Source organism: Trichosurus vulpecula, chromosome 6 (assembly GCF_011100635.1).
Source record: "Trichosurus vulpecula isolate mTriVul1 chromosome 6, mTriVul1.pri, whole genome shotgun sequence".
Lineage (NCBI taxonomy): Eukaryota > Metazoa > Chordata > Mammalia > Diprotodontia > Phalangeridae > Trichosurus > Trichosurus vulpecula.
Window position 1 is genome coordinate 7098772 of NC_050578.1, and position 12262 is coordinate 7111033.

At 37.1% G+C, this 12262-nt stretch overlaps 1 protein-coding gene across 5 annotated transcripts in view; it reads left to right on the top strand.

The window, feature by feature from the left end:
* PALLD (palladin, cytoskeletal associated protein) overlaps nucleotides 1-12262 on the top strand; it is a 593228-nt gene that overhangs the window by 366500 nt on the left and 214466 nt on the right. The window lies entirely within an intron of this gene.

Below are 12262 nucleotides of genomic sequence, written 5' to 3' on the forward strand. Positions count from 1 at the left end.
TGAGGTCCTTCCTTCCAGGGATAAATATTTAACAATTGGCTCTCTGAAAAATATGACCAACCCACTGTTAAATTTAAGCTTGCATTATTAACATTTTCTCCAACACTTTCTTGTCTAGACAATCAACAAAACAATATTCATGCCCTGATTTACAGTGTTTGCTCATTTTTCCCCCTTGGGAAGTGATAGGGGTTAAGTGACACCCAGAGCCACACAGCTAGTAAATGAGACGGAAGTCAGCGTGTGCTGGTGCCAGCTCCAACCTGAGAGTTGATTGCTAAATGTGTCAGCTCTTATGTTGGAGCTGGCTCCGGCACACCCCTGCTTCCACCTCTCTGGGTTTTCATAACACTGATCTCTTTTCTTCTTGCCTGTCTAACTGCTCTTTCTCAGTCTTTTTTGCAAGTAAAGTGAAGTTCTGACCATGTCATTTCCCATTTCCCCTTGACTCTCAAATAAGCCTGCCCAATAAACTCCATGTGCCGCGCACTGTACGAAGCGGTGAGAACACCAATATCTTGTCTTCCTTCTCCCCAGGAGGGGCAGTGGGTTGCCGTCTGCCAAGAGCACTTTTTTTCATTCTCAGCCCTTTGCGGTGTTTCTTAAAATTGACTTCTTTTAAAACCTTTTAGAAATGATTATTTGAGAACTAAATGTCAGAAAGGGGCAGTAATGATTATGAGGGCAAAGTAAGGATGTGAGTTACAAGGGCTCGGTCATGTGACTGATCTAAGGCGTCAGTGTAGAAAGTTGTGATAGCAGGTGCACCAACAATCTGCTGCCAGCTGCTGTGGCTGTGTAAAACCAACAACAAGCAGCACACAGAAGTCTGCTAACACAGGTTCTTTGATCTGCTTTACTAAGGAAAGTAACTTTAAGGGGTTAACAATATTACTTTAATCCAACATACAAATATCATTCACTTAGTTCAGGAGGAAAAGCCAGCAGCTTGACCTTCAGAGAAAATACAAAAAAATTACAAACATACACAATATAAACAGACCAAATCACAATTCATAGTTACCAGGAAAGCATCAACATCTGGGTTTACAAGCTAGGGGGCTCTTAAAACGGCTGGCCAGAGTCCCATGCCACTCTTCCTGTGACTGAGAGCTTCAAGGGAGAACACCAACCTCTGGGTTTATATATCTTGTTCAGGGTCAAAGGGCATCACAATGTGCGACTCAAACCCACATGACCTAAAAGCAGAACAAATATGGGACTCAAACCCACGTGGCCTAAAAGTCTCTGGTGTTACAAACATGTCACTCAAACCCATGCAAACCAGGCTCTCCCTTGAGTCAAGGAGGTCATCAAAGACTCCTAATTTAATCAAAGAAACAAAGGCCAAACTCATCAAGGGCACTTGATTAAATAAGTGCTCTAAAAGAGAAAACAGTAAAAAAAAAAAAAAGTCCCACCTTAATTAATATTACAGCATGTCACTGTTAAGAGTGGATAGGAAAGAAAGAACACAAGAGTTTGACCTTAGAAAATCTGGGTTTTAATGTCAGCTCTGGCATTTCCTAGCTGAACAGTCTTGGAGAACTCAACTATATAGCTCACAAATTGTTAAAAATAGATTGGATCTTATAAAATAGATAGCTCAACTCCATCAATTTATAAGTGAGTATACTGAGGTCCAAATAGGTTAAGTGATTTACTTGTTAATTCCATAGCTAATTAGTGGTAGAGCCAGGACTAAATAAAACCCCCATTTCCCATGATTCCTAGTTCAGTGCTCTTTCTACTACACTATGCTAGCCACCCTCTGTCTCAATTTCCCCATTTGTAAAAATAAGTTATAATGTCTTCACTACTCACCCCAACTGATTATTGTGAGAATCAAATAAGATAATATATAAAACTACTTTATGAACCATAAATGTCCACTGTTGTTAGCACTACAAGATAAATTTATGATACATAAATTAATGTTTTCTTATGTTTTCTGTTCTGATATGCCAGTGTAGTTGTATAACCTGGATGAGAGATGATTAGGAAGATTTTTTTTAATTCATCGGAAACTGTCTTGTGAATAGGAACTGTGAAAAATGAGAAATACCTAGGACATACCTCTAGCCTACTGGGTTTTATGTGATAGATCCCTATTGTGCTTCATTATAGAGAGGTATCATAAGAACTTGCCAGAGACCTGCCAAAATTCTGGGAGGACTGAGAGTGATTTCTCCTTAAAATTCCCACTTTTTCTTCTTCCTCTCTTTCCAATTACTGTCAAGTATGTAGTTGGTTGATTTAGATATAACCAATGAAGTGCTAAGCATGTAGAAATTTTAAAGGAAATGTAGTCAAGTATATGAAGAGTTTTAACATAAATAGGCAACATGGCATAGTCCTGCCTCAGATACTTACTAGTTGTCTAACCCTTGGCAAGTCATTTAATCTCTCTGTGCAAAATGGGGTGGGGGTGAGAGAATCAGACTCAGTGACCTCTTGCCATCCCTTCTAGCCTTAAATCTAGAACCCACTGTTTCTGTCTTTGGGCTTCTTCTCAGTATACTTTACTTTGGTGGGCTGACTCATTCTTATTCTTCAGCTTCCTCCACGTAGGTGATTTTCAGAAGTGTACATCTACTCCAATCCCTCCCCAGAACCACAGTTCAATATTTCCAAATGCCTGTATATCCCTCTAGCATCATAAACTCAATAGCCCATCAACTCTTCCCCAAGTCTGCAATTCTCCCATACCTTCTTTATTTCTATTGATGGCACCACCTTAATCACAGTCAACCCAGATAATAGTCTAGTCAGTTTATCCTATGACTAGTAATTTTTCCATTTAAAGTAGTCATTCCAGTGATTATTTTCCAAAGATAAAAATCCTAATTATCTACAACTTCTTCTCAATACTCAGACTAATCTATGATTTCATTAATGTGGGCATCCTCTTCAATTATACAGATCACACTCCATCTATCAGTATTATCATTAGTATTCCTTTTTTTAACTATTAGTATTCCTTTTTTAAATGGTCTTCTTTCTAAAAAAAATATGTTTTTTTCTGAATCCTAACCAAGGAATATGTTAAGTGTTAAGGTGAAAATCTGTTGAATTCATTAATTTATTATTCTTAATAACTTCCATTTATTTTAAAAGACAGTAGCCGCAACTCTGGAGTTAAATATATATTTTTTAAAAAGATATGAGTGTCAGACTTGGGTTTCTTTTTTTTAGCAATAAAAGCTATCTATGAGAGAACCAGCTTTACATCTTGCTTCCACAAAGATAATCAGCAGTTTGATAGCAAAAGTTAAATGCCCACATCAAGCATATTGGCCACAGACAAATGCTGATGTAAAAAAAAAAGGAAAAAAGAAACTTAGATAGGAAGAGATACTAGAGCATGTGGCTCTGCATTAGTAAGGCTTCCTTCTCCCTCAGTTTGAACATAACAGTAGCTCCTGTTTATTTGGGACTTCTGACTCTGAGTGTGATTCTGTGACCTGTGCTTGGGCTTATTCTAACTCTAGCAATAAACCCACACTTTCATAATCCTCTCTCTCTATGAATCCTATCCTGAATTAGTCTCTTAGAATTATTGTTGGTACTGCTAGATAAATACCTAGCTCTTTGCAGTTCTTCACCACTATAAAAAGTGCTGGTATATTTTTGTATCTATGGAACATTTCCCTCTGTCTTGGTCCTTCTTGGGAGTATATACACCTAGTAACATAAACACTATTCAAGTTTAGTGACTCAAAGCAATTTCTTCCCAACAGCCTAATGAGGTAGGTACTATAAATGTTATTATCCCCATTTTAAAGGTGAAGAAAGTGAGGTCCAAACAGGTGAGATGTTGTGATGATGTTATCAAAGTTAGTGTGGCCTCAGTGCCCAGATGTGAACACTGACCACCTGACTCCCAATCCAGGGATCTTTCAGTCTCACCTACATATTACCCCTGATTCTAAAAATCTATGCTTCTAGTGTCTGCATCAAAGTTTATTTCAGAAATTTCCTCAAATTTAAAAATGTTCTGGGTCTTGTGATCATGGGCTTGCAAGAAAGAATGGGAATCCATGTGGAAAACTGGAATAAACTGCTTTTTAATAAGAAATGTTTACAGACAGGAAACCAGACACTTGATCTGCCTTTGTGTAAAAGTGTATACCTGGAGATTTGAGAATGATTTTCTCCTCTTTTTTTGTTTCTGAAGTCTTATTCTTTCAGATCAGCTGTGAGATTCATGGGAAGGCTAGCTCATCCACAAATTCTGGTGCCTGGAAGAGCACAATTGAGATGTGCAAATTGGCTGCCTTTAATTGCATAAGTTTTCTATGCATGCAAATGGGGAGGCATATTTTTGCTCCATTATTCCTTTTTAAGAGCCAAGACCTAATCTGCCCTATTGAATGAATTGGGCTGGAGTAGCTATATGTATACCAAATACTCCTCAAAATCCTGAAACTAGAAGTTAGAAACAAAGCAAAAGGTTTGCTTCTTAAGACAGCAATATAACATTAATGTCTGGTATATTTGTGTCCAGTCATTCTTATCTAAAAGAAAAAGATGTTGAAGTAAAATCATACTCAAGTATTTTTTAATGCCAAATGAAGAAGACATCTATAGAGTGAGAGATTTTAAAAAACAGATTTCTAAGACTAAGACATATTTAAAAAGTTGTTAGTTTATGTTAGTAATGAGGAGTTTGGGGAAAAGAATTCTCTTAGACTTACTTACAATGTACACTGTATTCATTTTACTTAGACTCAATGGAACACACAAATCAAAAACGCTAAATGGAAAAATAAGGAAATTTCCTTAAAGAACAAGAGTCTTTGCAAAAAGACACCACCATAATGACTCCCAGCCCTGAATATAACAACAACAATAATAATAACAATAACAGTTAATATTTATATAGAACCTACTACATGCCAGGAGTTGTGCAAAACACTTTACAGATATTATCTCATTTGATCCTCACAGCAGCCCTCAGAGGGGTACTGTTGTTATAACTCATTTTACAGATAAGGAAACTGAAGGAAAAAGAGATTAAGTGCCCAGGGCCTCACTGCTAATGCCTGATAAATTTTTAATCAACTTCCCTAGTCTTTCTTATATATAACCACTGTGCCCTGGCTAGCCCAGTTAATTAGAACATGATTCTAATGATGGCCAAAGGAAGTCATTTGAGTCCCAGAGAGGTCAGTTAGAAGAGGCAGCATGCTATAATGGAATGGGTGATAGAGTCAGGAGGACTTTGGTTTGAATCCCACTTTTGGCATTTAGCAATATAACCATGAGCAAGTAATTAACCTCCTTAAACCCCAGTTTCCTCCTCTATAAAAAAGAAGACACTAACACCCAGAGGATCATGGATTTAGAGCTGAAAGGAACCTTAAGCTAGCCACTCCAACCTTTGGCCCATTTTACAAATAAAGAAATTGAGACCTAGAAAAATGGGATAAATTGTACAAGTAGGATGGTTTAGTTAGTAGAGAAGTACATGAGAACTATTCATATCCCTTGACCCAGAAATACTGGTATGGAGCATATATTCCAAGGAGGTCAACGGTGAGAAAATTCCATATATGCTCAAATATTCATAGCTGCACTTTTTTATGCTAGTAAATAGCTGGAAACAAAGTCTGTGTCCATTGACTGGGAACTCTAGTCAAAATTAAATGAAATAATGATGTAATGCTTTGCAAATCTTAAAAGTACCACCCAAGTGTAAGCTAGTGCTTTTTGTGAAAGGAGGAAAAAAAGAACCTCTTTTTCGAAGATGCATATTAAATCCCTAACCTCAAATATTTGATTGTATCCAGTCATAGAGACATAAAATCATAAGATAAGGTCTCAGTACAAACCCCTCACCTTTACTGGAAAAGCAATTCAGAAGTGTGTAGCCTCTTGTTGGCAGTCTTGCCTCCCAGTAAGAAGGACATCATGACTTCTTAGGCACCATATGTAATATCAATTAAGATGGGACTTTTTTTTACTGTTTTAGAATGATAAATTAAGTGTCTTTAATTGAGCCTTACTAGGTGCAAAGCTCCAGGTCCCAACCCCTATCTACTAGGTGCTAAACCTATGTGAGTGTGAAGCCCTCAGGGTCCTAAGGGGAGTTCCTAAGACCAGAGCCAAGAGTAGGAGCCTAAGTTCTAGTTGCTCAGATGACGTTTGATGATGGCTAAAGAGTGTATAAAAAGAGAGAACAGAGCTATTTGCTCGAGGCTCTGAGAAGCCACAGTAAGAGCCTCCTGGCTCATCAACCCAGATAGTCTCTTGGTAACTATGAATTATATTTGGTCTGTTTATAATGTATGTTTGTAATTTGTATGAATTTGCTCTGAAGTTCAGGGTGCTGGCTTTTTCCCCTGAACTAAGTGAATGATATTTGTATGTTGGATTGAAATAATATTGATGACCCCCTATTGTTGCTTTCCTTAGTAAAGCAGATCAAAAGAACCTGTGCTGGCAGCGTTCTTGTTATTGGGCTTGTGTTGGTCTTTCACCCCCACAGCAGCTGCTAGCCGAATTATTGCAACACCGTAACAGCAATTTCAAATGGAACAGAGAAAAAAATACCATAGCACTGTGACCAGAGAAGGCAACAGCTATGTGGCTCATCTGTTTCACAATTCATTTCCTGTACTGTGCAAGTCTGTTGGGAGGAATACCATCAGTGAATTCCAATCATGGAAAGAATCTGACCATTCTCTTTCATTTCTTTACCACACCACCTTTGTCCTATCCTACCAGTTCAGGACTGTTTCATTTTTGAATCTTTCCTTGACTTGTGAACAGGCAATAATCTAGGAAAGAGGGAAGGGGGAAAAATTGTTTCTAAGGCTTTTTTGGAAGTCAGAGTTTGGATTCAATTATTATATTCCATTCTTTTTCTTTAATTGAGTTCTGGCTCCTGAAAGACACTCATAGAACAGGGATTGTAGAATCTTAGGTCTTGAGCTAAAAGTTATCAGTAAGCCCAGCTCCTTCATTTTACAACTGAGAAAACTGAAGCCTAGGGAGATGGTGACTAATCCAAGCTGCCAATGAGATTCAACCTTAGGATTCCAGGCAGAGAGAGGTTCTCTGAAAGTGTTATGCACCAACTTGGAGATCTAGGTCCTCTCAGCTTTATGGAACGAAGAAAGGTTGCTTATAAAGGTAGAACAGTCAAAGCATTAGGTAGTTTAGATTTAATTTGTTTAATGCTTGGTGTTTCCCATATTTCCTTTCCCACTGACAACACCTTGATTTAAGTCCTAGACACTCCATCCTTGAACTACTCCTACAGCTTCCCAGCTGATCCCTGCCTCTGGTCTCTCCTCTATCTAATCATCACACACATATGCACACACATACACACACATGCATGAACACATGCATGCATACAAACATACATCAGCGCTAGCAAATTAATCTAAATCTGGTTGTCCCTAAAATACTATTTTCATCATAGTATTTCTTAGTATCAGTTTCTACATGACAGTATAGGGCTGTGCACTTAGTAAGGTGCTAAATAAAAACAATAGTTTTTGTTGAATGACTACTTTAAAGAGGAAAACTTTCTCAGGTAATTTTTATACAATAGTAGAAGAAATAAATTTCCTCTCTACATGGAATGGTACGCCAGTACTGGCACCAGGACCAGGAAGAAGTTTTAAGTCAGACATCTTTTCAAAAAGGGGAAGGTTGAGGGAGAGTTGTTCTGTGCCCGTCACTTCAAAAAAAATCACTGAAGGTTGAGGATTTTTTCCCTGTGTAAACTTGATAAATGGTCCTACTTGGTGTATTGTATTCCTCTTGTTTTGTATCATATTTTTATCTTATATTGCCTTCCTGCTCATTCCCCACTCCACACTAAAAATGGACATCATGGGTCAGAATGATGGCAAACACTAACCTAAGCTGAAGTGCTGGCTTTCTTTAAACTTCCTATATTTTTGGTTCAGGCCTTCCCTGGGATGGGGGAGGCAATAAAGAATATTTTCCTAAAAGTCCTCCAAAGCTGTGGAAAACCTAGTAGTATTAATTAATTTAACAAGCATTTATTAAAGGTTTACTATGTGCAAAGAACTGTGATAAGTTTAGAGGAGATGAAGAAAAAAATGAAACAGTCTCTGGTCTCAAGGAGCTTACATTCTACTTGAGGGATATAACATACAGAGGAGAGAGACATAGACAGAGAATAGATAGATGGTTAGATAGGTAGAGATATATAGATTGATAAACAGGTAGATAAATAGATACAGACAAATAAATACAAAATATGTACAAAGTAAATATAATGTAGTTTGGGGGAAGAGGACAAACCCAAGCTCTTAGAAAAGGTCTCTTGACATAACCATTAAGAGAAGCTAGGGGTTCCAAGAGGGCAGCTAGGTGCCTTAGTGGATAGAGTGCCAGGCCTAGAGTCAGGAGGACCTGAGTTCAAATCTGACCTCAGAAGCGAACTGGGTGACACTGAGCAAGTCACTTAACTCCATATGCCTCAGTTTCCTTATCTATAAAATGAACTGGAAATGGCAAACCACTTTTTGCCAAGAAAACCCCAAATGAGGTCAAGCAGAATCAGACACAACTGAAAACAACAAACAACAACAGGGATTCCAGGAGGCTGAGATGAGGAGGGAAAGCATTCCAGGTGTAGCAGAAGAGTCTATACAAATGCACTTAGGTGGGAGATATAATGTCATATACCAAGAGCAATGAGTATTTTCTTAACTTAAAGCAATGATGTCAAACTCAAATAGAAATGGATCCTGCAGGCTGCCTTAAACACAAATTATGATTTTCTATGTTGTATTGTATTTTTATTTCATATTTAAACATTTCCCAGTTACATTTTAATCTGGTTCAACCACTGAAGGAGTTTGGTGCTGACTGTGTTTTTGGCACCGCTACTGTAGAGTGTGTGAAAGGTAGGAATGTGCAGTAATCCTGAAAAGATTGACTGGGGCCAGATTCTGGAGGACTGTAAATACCAAACCAAGGAATTTGTATTTATCCTAGAGGTAATAGGAAGCCACTGAAGTGTCTTGAGCTGGAGAATGGTATGATCAGACCTGTAGAGATGTTAAATGAGAGATAATGAACAATATCAAGAAACTATTACATCATCTATTATTTACTGTGGCTTTAAGAACTTTGAACAGTCACATGTGTATTTCCGTACAGAACTGAGAAGACCATAGAAAATATTTTCCTGGGTTTTCCCCTGCTTCCACTGATGTCTTAAATGAAACTTCTTAATTTTAAAATTTTATTCATCAGGTAGACTGAACATTGGGAAAGATTCACAAAGGAAATAAAATAATATAGAGAACATGAAAGATGCCCATGAAATCTTTTCTAATCTCTTCTTCCTTTTCTATATTTTCCACCCAGGCACTATAATATAACCCTTCTTATTTAATCTAAATGAAGACAGTGATAATCAGGGATTGAATAAGTAATGAGAAAAAGGGATATAAGTTTTCACATACATTCAGATATCCCACCCAAAATGAGATTTAATTGTGAACAGAGACAAACTTCCTCTGGTTTTCACAGCCAGTAACAAAATGATATGACTTCTCTGAGTTGGAGATGGCTTCTCTGTCAGCCTAAGAAGTATAAAACTACCAGGACAGGGTGATTAAAAATGCTTATAGAATCCAGGTCAGTGGAATGGAAAGATAGAAGGAAAAGCTCCTTGTATGAGAACAGATCAAGAAGAGAAAACATAAGAATAATTGGACTACCTGAAAGCTATGATCAAAAAAATAATATGAGAAATAACCAAAGAAAATTGTCCTGAAGCATTAAAACAAGAAGAGAAAATAGAAGTAGGAAAAATTCACCAATCACCACCTGAAAGAGATACTATGAAGAAAAACAACAGGAATATTATGATCAGATTCCAAAACCACCAGCTCAAGGGTAAAATATCATAAGCAACAAGAAGAAAATAATTAAATATGCTAGTGCCACAATTATAATCATGCAAGACCTAGCAGTGTCTACACTAAAAGACCACAGGTCTTAGAACACTATATATCAAAGAGCAAAAGAACTGGGCTTCTAGCAGAAAATATCATACCCAGAAAAGCTAAGCATAATTCTGAATGAAAAAAAATGGACATTTAATGAATTGTCACACTTTCAGGACTTTGTTAAAAAAACAAAACTAAACTAAAATCTGAACTTAATAGAAGATTTGACATACAAAAGCCAAGAGAAACATAAGATACATACCAAAGACCAATTACAAGGGACTCAATAAGGACAGACTGTTTAACTTTTATGTATGTAAAATATAAAATGTATGTCTAAGATTGTTATTACTAATTGGGTAGATCATAAGAAAGATTGGGGTAGACCTGAGCATGATATGGCTTCAAAAAGTAAAACCATTCAAGAACTTTATACAAATGAGATGCAAGAAGAAGAACAATGTAGAGGAATTAGATGGGGGAAGAGAGCTGTTAGTTATGGAAACCTACTTTCATCAGGAATTGGTTCAAGAGGGAACAATATATATACATCTAGAGAGTATAAAAGTCTTCTAAATTAGAAAGAACTAAATGCTAAGGGTATCGGGAGGGGGGGAGAGGATAAGGGAGAGATCTTTAGAGGGGAGGGTGAAGAATCAGAGTGGAAAACCTGTGCCCTGAAGCCACATGTGGCCCTCTAGGTCCTCAAGTGCAGCCCTTTGACTGAATCCAGACTTCGCGGTTGAGGACCTAGAGGGCCACATGTGGCCTTGGGTCACAGGTTCTCCACCTCTCGAATAGGTTAAAGGGGGATACAGAAGGGTGTTTAGATTAGTAGGAATGGAAGCATAAGGGTGGGATACTTGGGAGGATAAGGGAGAGGGATCTTTAGAGTGGAAGGTGAGAGAATAGGTCAAATGGGTGTATAAAAGGGTGTTTAGATTTATGGGAATGGGAGGATAAGGGAGGGACTGTTGAAGAAGGGGTAGGTTAAGTAATGAGGGGAAAGGTAGAAGGCAGAAGTAAAGTAGAAGAGTCAGGAGAAATAGGAATCAGATATGCACAAACATAAAAACAGATTAGGAGTAGGGAAAGTATGTGTTTATATATATATATATATATATATATATATATATATATATATATATATATACATATATATATATATATGTGTGTGTGTGTGTATGTATATGTATGTGTGTGTGTGTGTGTGTGTATCCATGCTTAATTGTAGCCTGGGGGCAGAGGAGGAAGGAGGAAAAAAGAACAAAGTAAAAATTGCATAGCAGAGAACAAAAGAAAACCTACAAGGAAGCAAAGATGGACAGCTCTCAACACACTGCATAGTATTTAATATATAGGCATTCTTAAAATGGAAATTTATTGCTATATATTTTGAATCCTCTCTTATGTTCTGCTGTGTACATGACATGTTTTTTGTTTCTTTTCTTATAGTTAACTTTATAACGTGTTTCTTTTTCTTATTATGTATTTAAGTTTTAGTATTTAAGTCTAAAATAAATTAAGCTGGTCAGGTTGCTATAGCATTCAAATGTACAAAGAATCTTCAGCTGTATATCAGCATAAGTTGTTCTCTTGTTGCCTCTTTTGTGCTGATGACATAAATCATTTCTTTCCAACAACTCACAGAGAGTGATAGCAACTGAAAATGTATTTAAAAAACCAGACTGAACACCATTAAAATCTGTTCAAAATTTTCTGTGACATCTGTTTTCCATTTTGTCAATCTATTTAATCAGCATCAGTCTTGCAGAATTACTCAAGTCAATTCACCCAAAATAGCATCTCCAAGGAAATAACTTCTATCTAACAGAGAAGAATGGTAAGTATAACTTGGGCTTGATGAACTTCATCCCACATTTAAACATTTTTCCCCGTGGTTTGAAGATCTATTCCAATGGACAACTCATTTCTACAAAACCAGACCATGCTTTGAGTGGCAAATAATTCTGATCCAACTATAGCTGCTGACATTTCTTGGAGACCAAAAATGGAAGAAATCCCAAGTAGGATAATCTAGAAAACTATTTTTATTTTTCTTCATCTTTGCAATGCAGGACCTGGCTCCTGAGCTAGTAAGGAAGTCCAAGTCCAAGAAAGGGTCCTTCCATGTGTGTATGTGTGTGTTTCATTTTTTAAAAATTGTGTTCTGTCTTAAGAAAAAAAAAGTTAGAAATACTTAAGATAATTAGAAGGTGAGGTAATTTGTCTTTTTGCCTGCTGTGTGGTACTGGAAAGCTCATACTAAACCATAGGATAAATGTTTTAAGCCAAATGGAACCATTAAAGGGAGG